Raw genomic sequence first — 14,170 nt, forward strand, 5'->3', positions numbered from 1 at the left:
ATAATGACATTAGCAAAAGTATTTGAATTAGATCTGTAGATAGAAGGATGTTGTAGAGAAGGGTTGGGAAAAAGGTAATAACAGGCCTAGCAAGTGGAGGTACAGGACTGGCAAGGAACAGTGGATTAAATTATAGCACAGAAGGAAAGCTATTCTCTTTTATCAGTAGAGGGGGACCCTGTGTAAAACCTCCTGTATCCAGAACAATTTAAAACTCAGAAACCACCTCGTCTCTCTGAGACTTTCCCTGAGGAGAGAAAAAACATATTCTTGGCTACCACAATAACCACATGTCCCCATTCTTCCATGCTGTAAGCAAGGAGAAAAGAGGCAAAGACATACAAGATAATCAAACTGGTTTAGCTGCAGGACGAGAAGGAGATACATAAGACACATTATCATTCCTATTTTAAAAAGTTTGAAGCATTTGCAAAGTTAGGGTATGAGGGAAAAAGAAATCATGATCCTTCCTGTTTTTCTCATAGGAAAAACCACTTAGGTGACTAGAAGTGGTCAGCACCACTGAGGTAGTCATATTCCATATAACAATAATTGAAAATTTTATTAAAATCTGAAACTGGTTCAGAATGTTTAATATGACAAAGTGTGCTTTGTTGACAGTTATATTATTTTAGTGCTTTATACATAAACAACTTCCTTAGTTTTAAAATAAGCTTGCCCAGATACCAAAAATGTTGTCCTGTGCTATGTGAGGATGCAGTTCCTGTTCTAAACTTCAGCTCCTGGCAGCAAAGCTTTTACAGCCATCTGACATGGCACACATCTCCCCTTCTATAAGATTTATCATAAAAAAAAACCCTCCAAGAAAGCTCTGGAGGGTTTTATTACCGAATAATAAGGGTTTCTTAAGAGAGGGAGTGGAGGTATAATCAGAAGTGGAAACACTTGAAGCAAAATCTCTAGAATATACTGTTTCCCACTGTAATCTCACTTAGGAAGCATCTGAAGTGTGTGCTTGAATCTTAGTAACTACAAAAGCAGTAAATACATTTTCTAAGAAAGGATTGCCTCATGTACTTAAAATGTGGTGAATATTTTGAAAAACCATGTTCTATATTAGATCAGTGATAGAAATTATGATATGACAACTCTCTTTTACAGACTCTTTCTTTTCCTGTCAATGACTTTCATTATGCTATCTTTCTGTGTTTCACCTGTTTTCTTCAAATTGCATGGATTACCCCTAGGACATAGGAGAACCTTATTAGGCATGGAGAAAAGCTTTGTCACAAAGAAAAATGTGCTGCTCTTTTAAAACATTAGTCTGGAAAAAAGATGATATAGACTGATGGAATGATTTCCTTAGCTCTCCATTGTCTTATTTATGCATACATCATTTATATATATATTGTTTGTTGGCTCCTTACGTTATAGTAATTGCTTTAAGACATTCCTTAAGATGGATGTAGTGTGAAATGTATATAAAATGGTTTTCCAAAGTGGATAGCAAAATGTCCAAATGCTGTTTCAAATAAGCAGTAAAATATCTAAAACCACACCATAAATGCTGCATTATAAGTGAGCTTTCTTCAAACCTTTTGGCATAACACCATCACAACATCCTGCCAGGAAAAAAATGGGATAATTAAACCTGATTTGAAGCATCATAGGAGATAGACCTGGGAACTGGGTAGAAATTCTCTGTCCAACTGATTTCCTGTAACTCCACAAGACAATTATGTGTGACAAAAAGGATTATTCCCTGGACCAGGGGTATTTGGTAGCGTATGGGGAGGTCTGAATACCTGCCATAAAATTGCTGATTTTGGATAGTTTCTATTACAGTAAATACTCCCAAATATGGAATATCTAAAAGATAGAAGGTGCCTTCCAATTTCCCCAATGACTCCTGATGTTTTTTAGCACACCAGCCTTGCTAGAAGATGTTTGCTTGGTTTTAACAAGGAGATTCTCCAGGAACTTTGCTGTGAAAGCTACTGGTTGTTTTCTTTTCCTCTGGTTAGTTTTTTATTTTGTAGAAAAGAAACAAACAGTATTTCTGTGTGTCTTCAAATAAGCTGATGGGGCAGAGTGGGCATTTAGAGCCACACAAGCATCCTAGAGAGTTGTGAACAGGCACATGTGTGACAACCATATGTTAGCATGACATCTTTATTTTCACATGGTCTGCTTTCCCTTCCTGTGTGAGCTGCAGTCTTCAATGCATTTGCTTTTTTCCTTTGTTCTGAATGTCACCACGTTCCATGGGCCCTCCTTGGGTGTCACTGTGCAGGAGTGATGCAACTAAACTGTAATTGAGCAGCTGCAAATCCATGGGAGGCTGTAGGGGCACTCTCTGAAAATGGCTCAGAACAAACCAATGGATAATGTTTCCCTTGATTGGAAATTGCTTTGTATTGATTTGAGCAATAATCCATGCCATGACACATGTCAAGGACGTTAGAGCTGATGCCAGTCATTAACAAGCTCCAGATTCCTGGTAGGATTATTTTACACACCTTGTGAGATTACAGAGCAGTAATATTAGATCACTTTTTGTTAAAATTTCCTATGAAAATCAGACCATTCTTCTTCTTTGGCTGGGTTTTTTTTAAGAAGGATGGCTATCTTTGTAAAAAAAATATTATTTCCCCACATCTAAAACTAGTTTCAGTGGAAAGTTTTCAATTATCAATACACTTGAATGATGTTACACTGGATTTGCAGGGATTTAAATGAAATCAGAAACCTTCCAAAACAGCAGCTCATCAACCTTGATCTCAGCGCTTGCTTTAAATATGTTGACAGTGGCCTGTAGGAAGGTAAAGAATCATGGTTAAATTAATAATGTCATGATAACTTTTCATTTCCCCTTCATTACTTTTAATAATCTGAAAAAAAATTGTGGGTATTTTTTGAGTTTAATTTTACTAATGTGAAGTAAACTACACTTAATCCAAATTTATAGAAATAAGCACAGTTACTTCATCAAATAAACAGCAAATAAGTATGTACTGTTAGCAACAAATCCAGCTTTGTGAAGCAAAATGTTGCCCCAGGACAACTCCAGGTGACCATAATCAGTGGCAAAGTTGTTTTGGTGTTTGAGAAACCAACATTTCAATCATTCAAGTATTTGTCAAGTATAGCTCAATACAGAAACTCAACATAGAGATAAAAAGTACAGTCCTTGCATTGAAGTTTTTGCTCCGAGAGTAGTTTACTCATTGCTGAATGTTTTAATTTTTAAATGTAGCAAGGTAGCTAAAAAAACCCCAACCATAATAATACAGTACAAATGGAGAATTTTTTTGTTCTCCATTGAAAAATTGCATTTGCACATAATGAAAATCGACACCTGACCAAAAAATCTGGATGGTTTAGGATGAATTGGGTAAAATCAACTAGCAATCTTATGAATTTCCTGAGAGGGGAAAAAAGTAGTTTTACTTTGATAAAATGAAGGCAATCTGAATTTCAGGCTCCACCTCTTGCAGCTACCCCAGGCTCTCATTGCAGGGCCTATCAGTTGAAGGGAATGCTGTTTTCCTAGGACCAGATATTTTCTCTGCATGTGTGTCTGCAGAGATGGAGAAGCAATCTGAGGCTCTGCTTCCATGGCTGTGTCAATTAACCATGAGAACAAACTATTACCAGGAGGAATTGCTGAGGCTTGCTACTTCATTACCACAGGCACCCACAGCAATGGTAATGCGGGGCAGGACACTGGAATACACTGATCCCTGCAACACAGAGCCACTCTCACAGGAAAACAGCTCCAGTGGACAAGGAAAAGTGGAAGGAAGGGCTTGATAATCCTGACCTACCAATCTCAGAAAGAATCAAACTGATTTTGCACTACAGCACGCAAAATTGGCACAAACATCAGCCCATGTCTTTAAAAAGTATTCACAGCATGCAAATCCCAATTAGTCCTCACTGAGGAAAAGGCAAAGCTAAAATGTATTCACCTACATTTATTATTATTACTATTATTATTATTAGTAGTAGTAGTAGCAGTATTTCATTTACAAAACACATGCTGACCAGCATGTATTTCCTGTGAAATGTGCAGATTACATGCACTCACTGATGGAAGATTTTCCCCAAGGAATTATATAAAGTTGTTTTGTCTGAAAAAAAAATGTAGATATCTCTTAGACTACTGAGTAGTTCCAAATGAGCAAGCAAAACAATTAGGTGACTTTTCAGCCCCTTAGCACAGGTACAGGAAAGGGTCGCATCTCTGAAATCATGGATCACACCAGCACATAATTTCACTTCCTAAAATCCTGAAGCAAGTGAATAGCCAGTGTTATTCAAACCTTACAACAATGTTGAAAACACTTTGGCAGGACTCTTCTTCAAAATATTTCCAGCATATTTCTGCCTAGAATAGCTTCCTCTGTCCCATTTATCTGTTTAACACCCTCTGCTCATTTCTTTCCCATCAGATGCTGAGAAGCTTTTCCCATTCCCATGGTATCAGGATCTGGACATCAGCTTCCATGCAACTTAAAGATTTAAATAATAATAGTATGTAATATCATATTATTATTATATTGTAATACTATGCATTTTTAATAATAATAATAGTATGTCCTTTTCTGCAGACCTACCTTCTTCTGCCTTTGGTGCCTAGTTAGCAAAATATTATCTGTTATTAGCCCATCTTCTTGTTTTAATTAAGCTTGCAGGGAGGTTTTATTCCTTTGTCTGTGATGATCTTTGGTGCCCTAAATTTAATTTCTTTTCATAATCCCTTCAGTAGCAAGTGGCACAGAGGAGCTTTAACTAATAAAAAAGTGTTGGAACCTTGGAAGCAACAAGATCTTGGCAGAAACACACATGGAATAAGATAAATTATCGTATTTAAAAACAAACAAGCAGGCATTATAAACTTTAGTAAGGCTGTGAGCAGGGCTGAAACTTGCTGGCTTTTGGAAGAGGGATGAGGGGTGGAAAGGCAGAAGTAAAAGCCACGTGGTTGCTTCTGTCTGTTCTCTTTCTTACTTCTCAGCAGTCCAAGGCACCAGGTGTTGCAGACCCTACTGCAGCCAGCCCCTCCTGCAGGGACAGGTAGAGGCAAGCAGGATGCTGCTTTTTCTTTTATTTTATTATTTTTCTTTTATTCAGGCTCAAAATTCTGAGTGCTGGAGCCCTGAACTAGCCTGTAGAACCAAGTGGTCAGGGAAGAGACAATGGAGACCCATCCCAGTTTATGATTTCAAACTTGATTCTTTCATCTGCAAGGCAGGATGGAATATAATTTCAAAATATGGAAAGCTGTTGCTTTGGAATGATGTCTTCACATCTGCATTTGGATGGGAAACTTCGTAAATAAATCTGAAAGCAGAACTGAAAAATGGGAGTCCCTAATTCAAGCACTCTTAGCTTTGTTGCTGTACTTCAGCAGTGCAAAACACTTAGAAAATATGGCTTATAAATGTGGCTTGTTGCACTTAGAAACATGGCTTATACAGTGTGAATTTTGTCCTGGTGTTCAGGGTCACAACAATGAATTTTACTTAAATATTTCAGTTACTGTGGTATTCCTCTTCCTTTACCCAAAGGCATTCACTGAACCAAGGTGGTGTCACACTTTTAGCATTGCCCTTTAGAAGCTGAATGAACTTTAAAAGCAGCTTTTTTATTTTCTCACTGAAACTAACTAGGCTACATTCTGAAATTTTAGACAACTTAAAATTGGCTCATAGATAAACCTTTTGTTTATTACTTATATAGTAGTTATTTATATTGTATTGTAGAACTGTGTGAGTATGACTTTAGGAAAAAACTGCATTCCTATCATAGAATTATTTCTCAAGCTCAGAAAAGGACTCACAGCAGGAGAAATCTTTAGTGTTTACCAGGTAACACATCCAAATTTAAAAGCAAATATCAGTTTCTCTAGAAGGGAGGTGCACGACTGCCTTTGAGAGAAAGATCATCCTACACTCACAGCAAGGTGTTCTTTTTTTTTCTTTTTTTTGGTAATTGACAGTGAAAACAAATGCTGGAGTAGCTGGTGGCATGAAATAAGGGGGCTGACACTGGGAGGAGGGAGCAGTGCTTGTTTACTGGGGCTAGGAATGCTCCTAGGAGGTGCAAACCTCATCTAACAGTGGGAATAGTGGCTACATTAACAAGATTTACTGACAGACTCCATCTGTGCCTTCCCACCAAACAAGGTCACTCAGTGAGATCCTAAGAAGCCTAACGAGCAAGGCTGCCAACTCTCTGGGGTGATAATGGAGGTTTGCTCTGACTTACGCCTCAGGCACTTGCAATATTTTTAGTACTGCAAAATAAAATAGGGTAGAGGAAAAAAGGTCATAATTTTTATCAAACCAGTCCACCTTGAGAAATATCAGTGTGTGTGCCTGTGCATGAACATACCTGGGTATTTTTTCTTTCTTTTCCCAGTGATTTGCAGTTTACTTTACTCTTGAGGCGCTCCAGTGCCTTCATCTTGGCCATTCATCTCACATCTGCACCTTGGTCATGGAAACATCACAGTGGTGGCACCATGGTCCTTCCTTACAAAAGGCTGTATCACCAGCATCTGTGGTGGCTCCAGAGCTCAGGGAGAGGCCTTAGCCATGGATTTTTGATATTCATCAACTTTCTGTCTGGAGTTTCTGTGGTACAGTCTGGTCAACTTATAGGAAATATTGTGGTAAGGGACAAAAATAAATTTAGAGAATTGCACAGGGCCCCAAAAAAAACCTCTGCTAAGAACTTTTAGTTTTCACACCTGATTTTTTCCTATAGACAAGCAGATAGTTAAACCAAAACAACTGAACCCCAAGTACCCCAAACCCCTTGTTTGATCTAGGATCTGTTCATGTTTATCTGCTTTTGATAGGAATATCTGGTCCAGAGTATGTTTCTCTGGTCTAGTGTATGCTTATAATTCATTTGTACATTCTAGTGTATCTTTATTCATCTATACATTCTAGTGTATGTTTATAATTCATCTTTTGCACTGCCTGCACAAAAGATGAATTATAAACTTATAATATATATAGCCCCTTATTTAGGGGCTTATAAACTTATAAATTATATAGCCCCTTTTTTGACTTCTCAGTGAGTAAAAGAATTCTTGTCTAAATCTGTGAGATGGGATTAAGGAGACCAAAACCAACATGTTAAAACAATGGAATAAAAGGAGAAATTTAGAGGGACCATCAGTGAAGTTTCTCAGTGCCATCCTTTAGTGTAGGAAGGAATGCTTCTGGAATGAAAGAGTGCTTCTTCTAGAGTGCAGGATGTGTTGCAATGTGTGGCTATCAGAGTCACTGCATGGAGAAGATGTGGAGTAGAAATAGCCCTACCATGCAGAATCTACTCTGTGTCACCTTCTGACAGGATTCTGTTCTGTACCATAGTTAGTATAAACTAACTCAGGTCCTGGTATCTCACACACAGGACTCTTCTTCACAGGATGGGGAATCACATTTTCTCTTGTGTGCCTTCACACTCAATGTACACCACAGGACATTACCAAACTGCACACCTGGTGATCAGAATAGAGCATTAATATAAAAGTTCTAGGGGATAAGCTTGCAGGAAAATGCGCGTGGACAAGTGAATATTTCAATATTCTGGAGGAAAATGCCTCTACAATTGTCAAGGGACTCTGCACAGTGACACTGGCACTCAGCTGCCTTGTAAAACAAAATTGTAAGAGATGTCTTTCTGCAGTGATATAACATCACTGACTGTGGTAGAAGATCTACAAGTGGAAAAGACATAAAAATTTTAATTCTGAGTTGAATACACGAAGATTATGAATTACTTTTTTTTTATTATTTATTGCTTAACTTATAAAGACACTGTAGTTCAGGCTCTGCAAATATTCATTCAGCAGCAGTGAGTGCAGACTGGAAATCCAGAACCTGGTGTTTAGCCCAAGGCTCTTTGGGATCTCTGTCCAAACTTCCAGTGCAGGATGTCCTGAACTGCCCACAGCTTTCAAATGGCAGCTGAAGTTTGCTGTAAACAGTGCCAAGGCTCTTTTAGCAATACTCCTACTTCTAAATTTCCAGTTCCAAGTGCTGGGTAGTTAGTTGAGCAATATGAGCTATATGGAGGTAGGAATTGATGGTTTTCCCCTTATTCTCTGTTGTTTCCCACCAACTCACAAACTTAGAAAATGACAGCTCTGCCCATATATTCAAGCCTAAACCCTGGATTATCTCTTGCTCCACTGCCAAAACAAGGCAAGAACTGTGTGGGAAATGGATTTGTAAAGAATTCTCAAAGCCTGACAGAAAGCTCACACAGTCTTGCACATCTGTGTGCAAACAGGGAGTTAAGGTGTGCTGATTTAGGAAGGCCATATTTTATAAATTAAAATGCTTATAAACATTTTTCAGCCTATTAGCTGTACCACACAGTGTCACTATTATTTCTAACAACAATCACCTATATTTTTTTCCCCAGGTGATCCTACTACAATCTATCTTTCACAGCTCTAATTCTCTAAAATATCTAGTCTTGTTCCAAGGCCATATTTTGAAGCTTATTAAAACTTATTTCTTGTTCAATCTCTCAACAATGTCATCTGCATTCTGGAGCCTTCCTAAATCAACACACCTTATCTCAGTGTTTACATACAGATGCACAGGACTATGTGAACTTTCTGACAGGTTTTGAAAATTCTTTACAAATCCATTTCCCACACAACTGCACCTTTAGTGTGGGATTCCAGGCACTTCTCATTGCTGTCTCACCAAAACTGTCTGTCTGGGCTTAAAAAACACCAGTTTATTGGTTCTTATTAAAATGGGGGATATTTTGAAAAAATTGTTAGTTTTAGCTTGGTCTAAAACATCATTTGTGTTGGATTTTCCTTTATTTTGCAGTTTTCTTTAGCTTTCATGGTTTTGCATGACAAAAAAAAAAAGGGGGGGGAATGAACTCAGATAGCTGCTCTGACCCTGGATGGGAAAGCAAGTCATTTTTCTATAGTATGTATTTCATGAAGTTCCTCTCCTACCAATATTGTTCAGTTATTCATTAAAGCTAAAGTATTGTGTATGCTTTTTCTTTGTTGTTTTTTGGGCAGTTTTTTAACTAAAACCCCAAATATTTGATGCATTATAATCAAATTATAATTAAATTCAGTTTTATTTATAATTGAAAACATGTCTTAAACTGAAAGGAAAATGAGTGCCTGAGAAAAAGAGTTCAAAATATGTTTTGCTATAGAACTTCTTTACAACAGCAGTGTTGACTTGTAAGAAATTATATATGTAATCAACAACAAATCTTTTGTGTACATTTTACAATGCAAAAAAACCCAAAACACAGAGATCACCAGATGAAGCTATTCAGAAGCACGGATGCAGATGTTGTATTGAGTAGCCTTGCACAAATAAAAGGAAGAAAGGCTTACAAGAAGCTTTAAGCACTCACTGTGAATAAATTGCACCTAGAAAGACTCACCACTGGGTAACACAAACCCCTATGACATAACTATAGAGATCAGCCTTTTCTTTGGGGTCTTTCCATGTCTCTCATTTAACCTTTCAGTTAAAGATGTTGTAAGCTTTAAATGCAACATTAATATGTGAAAGATATAGGATGGAACATTTCAGAGCTCTTGCAGAGGCAGTAATTTGTTGGCTGCCCCCTCTCAGGTTCCCATGGTCTGGTGCCCAGGTGTCCTGTCCTGAGACCTCCCTGCCATGCTCACTAAGGGGGGCTCAGTTTTATGACAGCCTGGATCACTTGTAATTCTTGGTGAATTTCAGCCAGGCGTGCCCAAGGAACTGTAGGAAAGGATGTGGAAGAGTCAGGGAAAGGCAAAGACTTCTGTACAAAAACATTAGTCATAGGAGGATTATTTCATTTCACGGGAGTTGTTCTGATTCAGCCCTGCTAAGGACTGAACAGAGAATGCTTAATGTTCAATTAGTTACAATTTACCTTTTCTAGCAATTAGTGTACACCTCACCCAGTGATTGAGACCCTCTCAGGGTCTGAGACTGGATTCCCATGAAAGATACTGGAGTATTTACCCCCGTCACCATCCCCAGCACCTGTTTGCTTGTTGCGTCTTGGTTTAAAAATCACCTTCATGAAGAAATGCTCTTCTCTTTGCCAGCTGGGCTCCAGAGGGTTTAACCAACCAGTAACAGGACCCCTCCATAAATCTGCTGATTTTTTACTCATTTATGGTCCTGCCTCCCACCACAAACAGAAATGGAAACCTCTACTGAGACTACTCCACTTGTGCCACTCAAAAAGGCACTGACAGTTCTAGTGCCTCAAACAGTGTCCCATTCCGTGTTTCCATGCAGGGAAAAGCTAATAATTATAGCAGTGACTTTTTCTGTGGCTGGATAGTATGTCCAGGGTTTATGATCCATTTCTCTTAAAGTAAAAAAAAAAAAAAAAGGCACTTTTATATGGCAGCATCTGCAGTGAAACTGATTTTTAACAAGTACTTCAGGGATTCCAGATGTCACTTGACAAGTTGAACAAAAGTGCTAGCTCTTCCATCAGTCTCTGTAACAAGTAATCATCTAACAGTTGCAAGATTACTCAAATGGCTTTAAGATTATTCTTGCAGCCAATTTCAGTCCACAGAATTGTGGAAATAGTCCCTCAGGCATGTGAGAACTTTTGTGGCTGTTATCTATCTGGAGGAATATATAAAGAAATTACAGCCCATCTATAAGTAGCATTGATTAAAAATCTCTCTGGGAAAAAAAAAAAAAAAACCACACCACCAAACAAAAACCCCAAACCAAAATGACTGCTTCTAAAAACCTGGTTTTGGTTTGGTTTTTGGTTTATTTTTCCCAACTGTACTTATTTAAACTATGTCAGCTTTACTTAGAAGTGAACCTTTTCTCTGTGCAGCCTGCCTTAACACAGTATCAGGCCCTGTCTTCTCATGAATAGATGATAAATGAAAGAAATTGGTGAGAAAGTGTCAAAGAGAATCAAAAATATTTCTCACCTGCTCCATTTCACTTGGGGGCATTTCTGTGTTCTTCTGCTTCTCTTCTCTATTTCTGAATGCAGAGATTTCAAATTTTTTTTCTTTTTCTCAGAGGAAAAGACTACTAAAATGTTAAGCTGTGTGACCTAAGTGACAGCCTAAACTATGTGCCATAAAGCCTGAAAATGGTGCCTTCCCTAAAGTCTCAGGATGTCAAACAACAAATTCCCAGAGCTTCTCTTTTCACACAAAAACAGCATGGAAAAGACAAAAAAAATAAAACCTTTTTGTGCCTTCTGATGGTGCCAGCTAAAAGAGCTACAAAGCCTCCTGCCAGCTGAGGGCCAAGCCCTCCGTGGGCAGGGTGAGAGCAGGAGCTAAGAGCAAATATTGGCAGGCAGGAAAAGCCTCCAAGGCCTTGAGAAGGGCAGTCTTTTGTTTTAAATGGTGGATTTTATAAGCTGTCAGAAAGTGAAAACAATACACGTTCATTTAGGGTTTAAGAATATAAGCAGAGATGGCACTGACATTGCAGCTGGCTCCTGGTTTGGAGGAGTCCAAACCTGGGTGGGAAGCAGTCCCCAGCCAGCATGGGTGCAACCTGAAGCCCAAAGACTCCTTCCTAGATTTTTTCTGACAATTTAAAACATCTTGGAGCTGTGGAGAGATGTCAGCCATCAAAATTATTTTCATTTTAGTGTGACTGTCAAATGAACATAGGTCCACTTATGACAGAAAAGTGTTTAAGGGTAGACAAATGAGAATGGAAAGATTGCATGGTTGCTGAACAAGCTGCTTGGCTTTTATTTTGTTTGACAGGAACCCTAAAAGTGCTTGAAAACCAAATCTTTCCAAAGTTAGAAGTGTTCTCCTGTGTAAGGATTGTTTGTCATTAATGGATGGGTCCTTTTAGAAAAAGTTATGGTGGCTCTGGAACAACAACCCTCAGAGCTCAAAATTTTGTTAGGTTTGTTTTGAACTGGAATCTTATTTCAGTTCTAGAACACACTTAAGCTTGAAAATCAAATTTCTCCTATAATTTAGTTCTCTGTCTTTCCACAGCAATTAAAATAATTACACTCTGTCAAGCTCCATCTTTTCCCCCTGATTAAAGACATAGCTGTATTGAGCAAACACATCAACCAGGCTGTTGACAGGTGAAAGAAGGATGCAGAGCATGTCTGAAATCACACTGATAACTTCACATTTAGTGGCACACAGAAAAATTCATCCTGTATGCTTCTTCTAGAAAAGAAATACTTTATTAATAAAATTATTTATTCTGTATATGCTTAAACCCAGATAGTTTTACTTATAAATCAAAGCTAATGATTTGGATCCTGTCTCAAAATTAATTATTGGTGCATTCTCTTAAACCTGGCTGTATTTGAATGTAAGTATCTAAAATCACAGGGAATTAAATTACATGAAAAAAAAAATCTTTGATCATTAAAAGTATATACAGTTATGTTTAAGTTATTAGTGCAGATGATTTGGTTGTTTACAACATAATTACTGATTTGACTATGAAAAAAAAAAGAATTGCAAATTGTTTCATGTCAATTAGCAGTACATAAATTATTCCACTGTGCATAAATTTTTTACTGTTGAAAACTTGCACATAACTTTTTATGGTGCTCTTAAAACAGGTCTAATGCAAAGCTAATAACACACAAAAAACCCTCTGTCTACTGGGGAGGGGGAGGAAGGCAACTCTCACAAAGAGGACAAGAAATGGAGTTGCACCAGAACCTGCTCAGAGACTGATAATTGCAAACAATATGAGCAGTGAAACATTGCAAAACTGCACAGCATTACAGTGCAGCAACAGAGATTAAAGAGAATGAGGATTATTATACTGTGAAAAAAAAACTTAAAATGGTGACATTGTTAAGTTTCTATTAAAATTAAAAACAAAAATCAGAATAATAGTCAAGGAACACTCACTAGCAATAATTAATTTTGATTACTAAAATATAAGAAATACTATTTTAGAAAAATCAGGAAACATTTAATTGAAGTGTGAAACCAGTGCCATCCAAACAACTCAATTGAGTTTGACCAAGAGCTACCTTTGATTTGCAGACAATTGGAAAATATATGGGTTTATTTCTCAGTCTCTCTTCAGTGGCAAGCTGAGACCCACAAACTGTCATCCCAAACAAGCAACTACCTCTGAAAGAATACTTCCACATATTTTAACCCTTTTCATCACTGACATTAAGTATAAAGGTTGTTCTTTGTTTGCCACACTGATCTTGGAACAGAAAGATCAATACACTTCCTTAACCTTGATTAAATAATTTTTGCATACCTGTCATAAATTCACACCAGGAATTTCAAAATTCAGAAGAGCTATTTAGGAAAAAAGAAAGAAAAATAAATAGAGCAATATTCAGGGTGTTGCTTTATGTGTCAGTGAAAGGGAAGAAAAAATATTAGGATTTTTTTTTTTAGCAAAAAAGGAACCACCTTTATAGATAAGGGACCATCTTTATATATAATGCCAGTGATGAAAATGGCTGAAATAAAGAACTTTTCTTGGGATGACACACTGATTTCTGAGCTACTTGTTTCAAAGACAGGACAGAGGCAGTGAGATTAAAAAACTGGTGTTAAAAAGTACTCAATTCATGGTGAGTTTGGGGCTATTTCAAACATGGCAGAACGGAAAGGCTGAGATATTTGTAAGAATTGCATATTGCAGAGCATCTATGCTTCCATTTAAATTTTACTACTACAAAAGGAGAAGAGAGTGTTCAAAAGAATTTAAATGCAACAGATTTAAAATGCATGAAGGCATTCTTGCAAAACTTATCATTAACCTTTGGAACTTGTTGCCATATGGTATCACTGGGGTCAGGAGTGTAGCAGGATTTAGAAAGAGTGGGCACTTTTACGTACAATCAGAAGCTACCTCGTTACATTAGAGAGCATAAAGTGCTTTTATGGAGGACATAAAGTCCAGTGCTTCCGGCCAGGAGGCAGCCACTAACTCAGGGGGTTAGGAGGGAGTGTTTTCAGCTGGCAGGTTGTTCTGTATGGCCCTGCAGGGCTCCTTGGAGCTGCAGCCAAGGGGAGGTGGGCTTGGCTGCCAGTCCATCACTGCATCACAGCTCTGCCTGCTTCATCCCTGCCCTTACTGCTGCTTCCAGTTTTACTCATTCATTTCTTTGCAGCACTGTTTTGCTAGCTGTTTGTATCACAGGCAAAGCCAGCCTGGCAATCCTGTGTGTGCTTCTGCTCAGCAAA

Source organism: Zonotrichia leucophrys, chromosome 7 (genome assembly GCF_028769735.1).
Source record: "Zonotrichia leucophrys gambelii isolate GWCS_2022_RI chromosome 7, RI_Zleu_2.0, whole genome shotgun sequence".
Lineage (NCBI taxonomy): Eukaryota > Metazoa > Chordata > Aves > Passeriformes > Passerellidae > Zonotrichia > Zonotrichia leucophrys.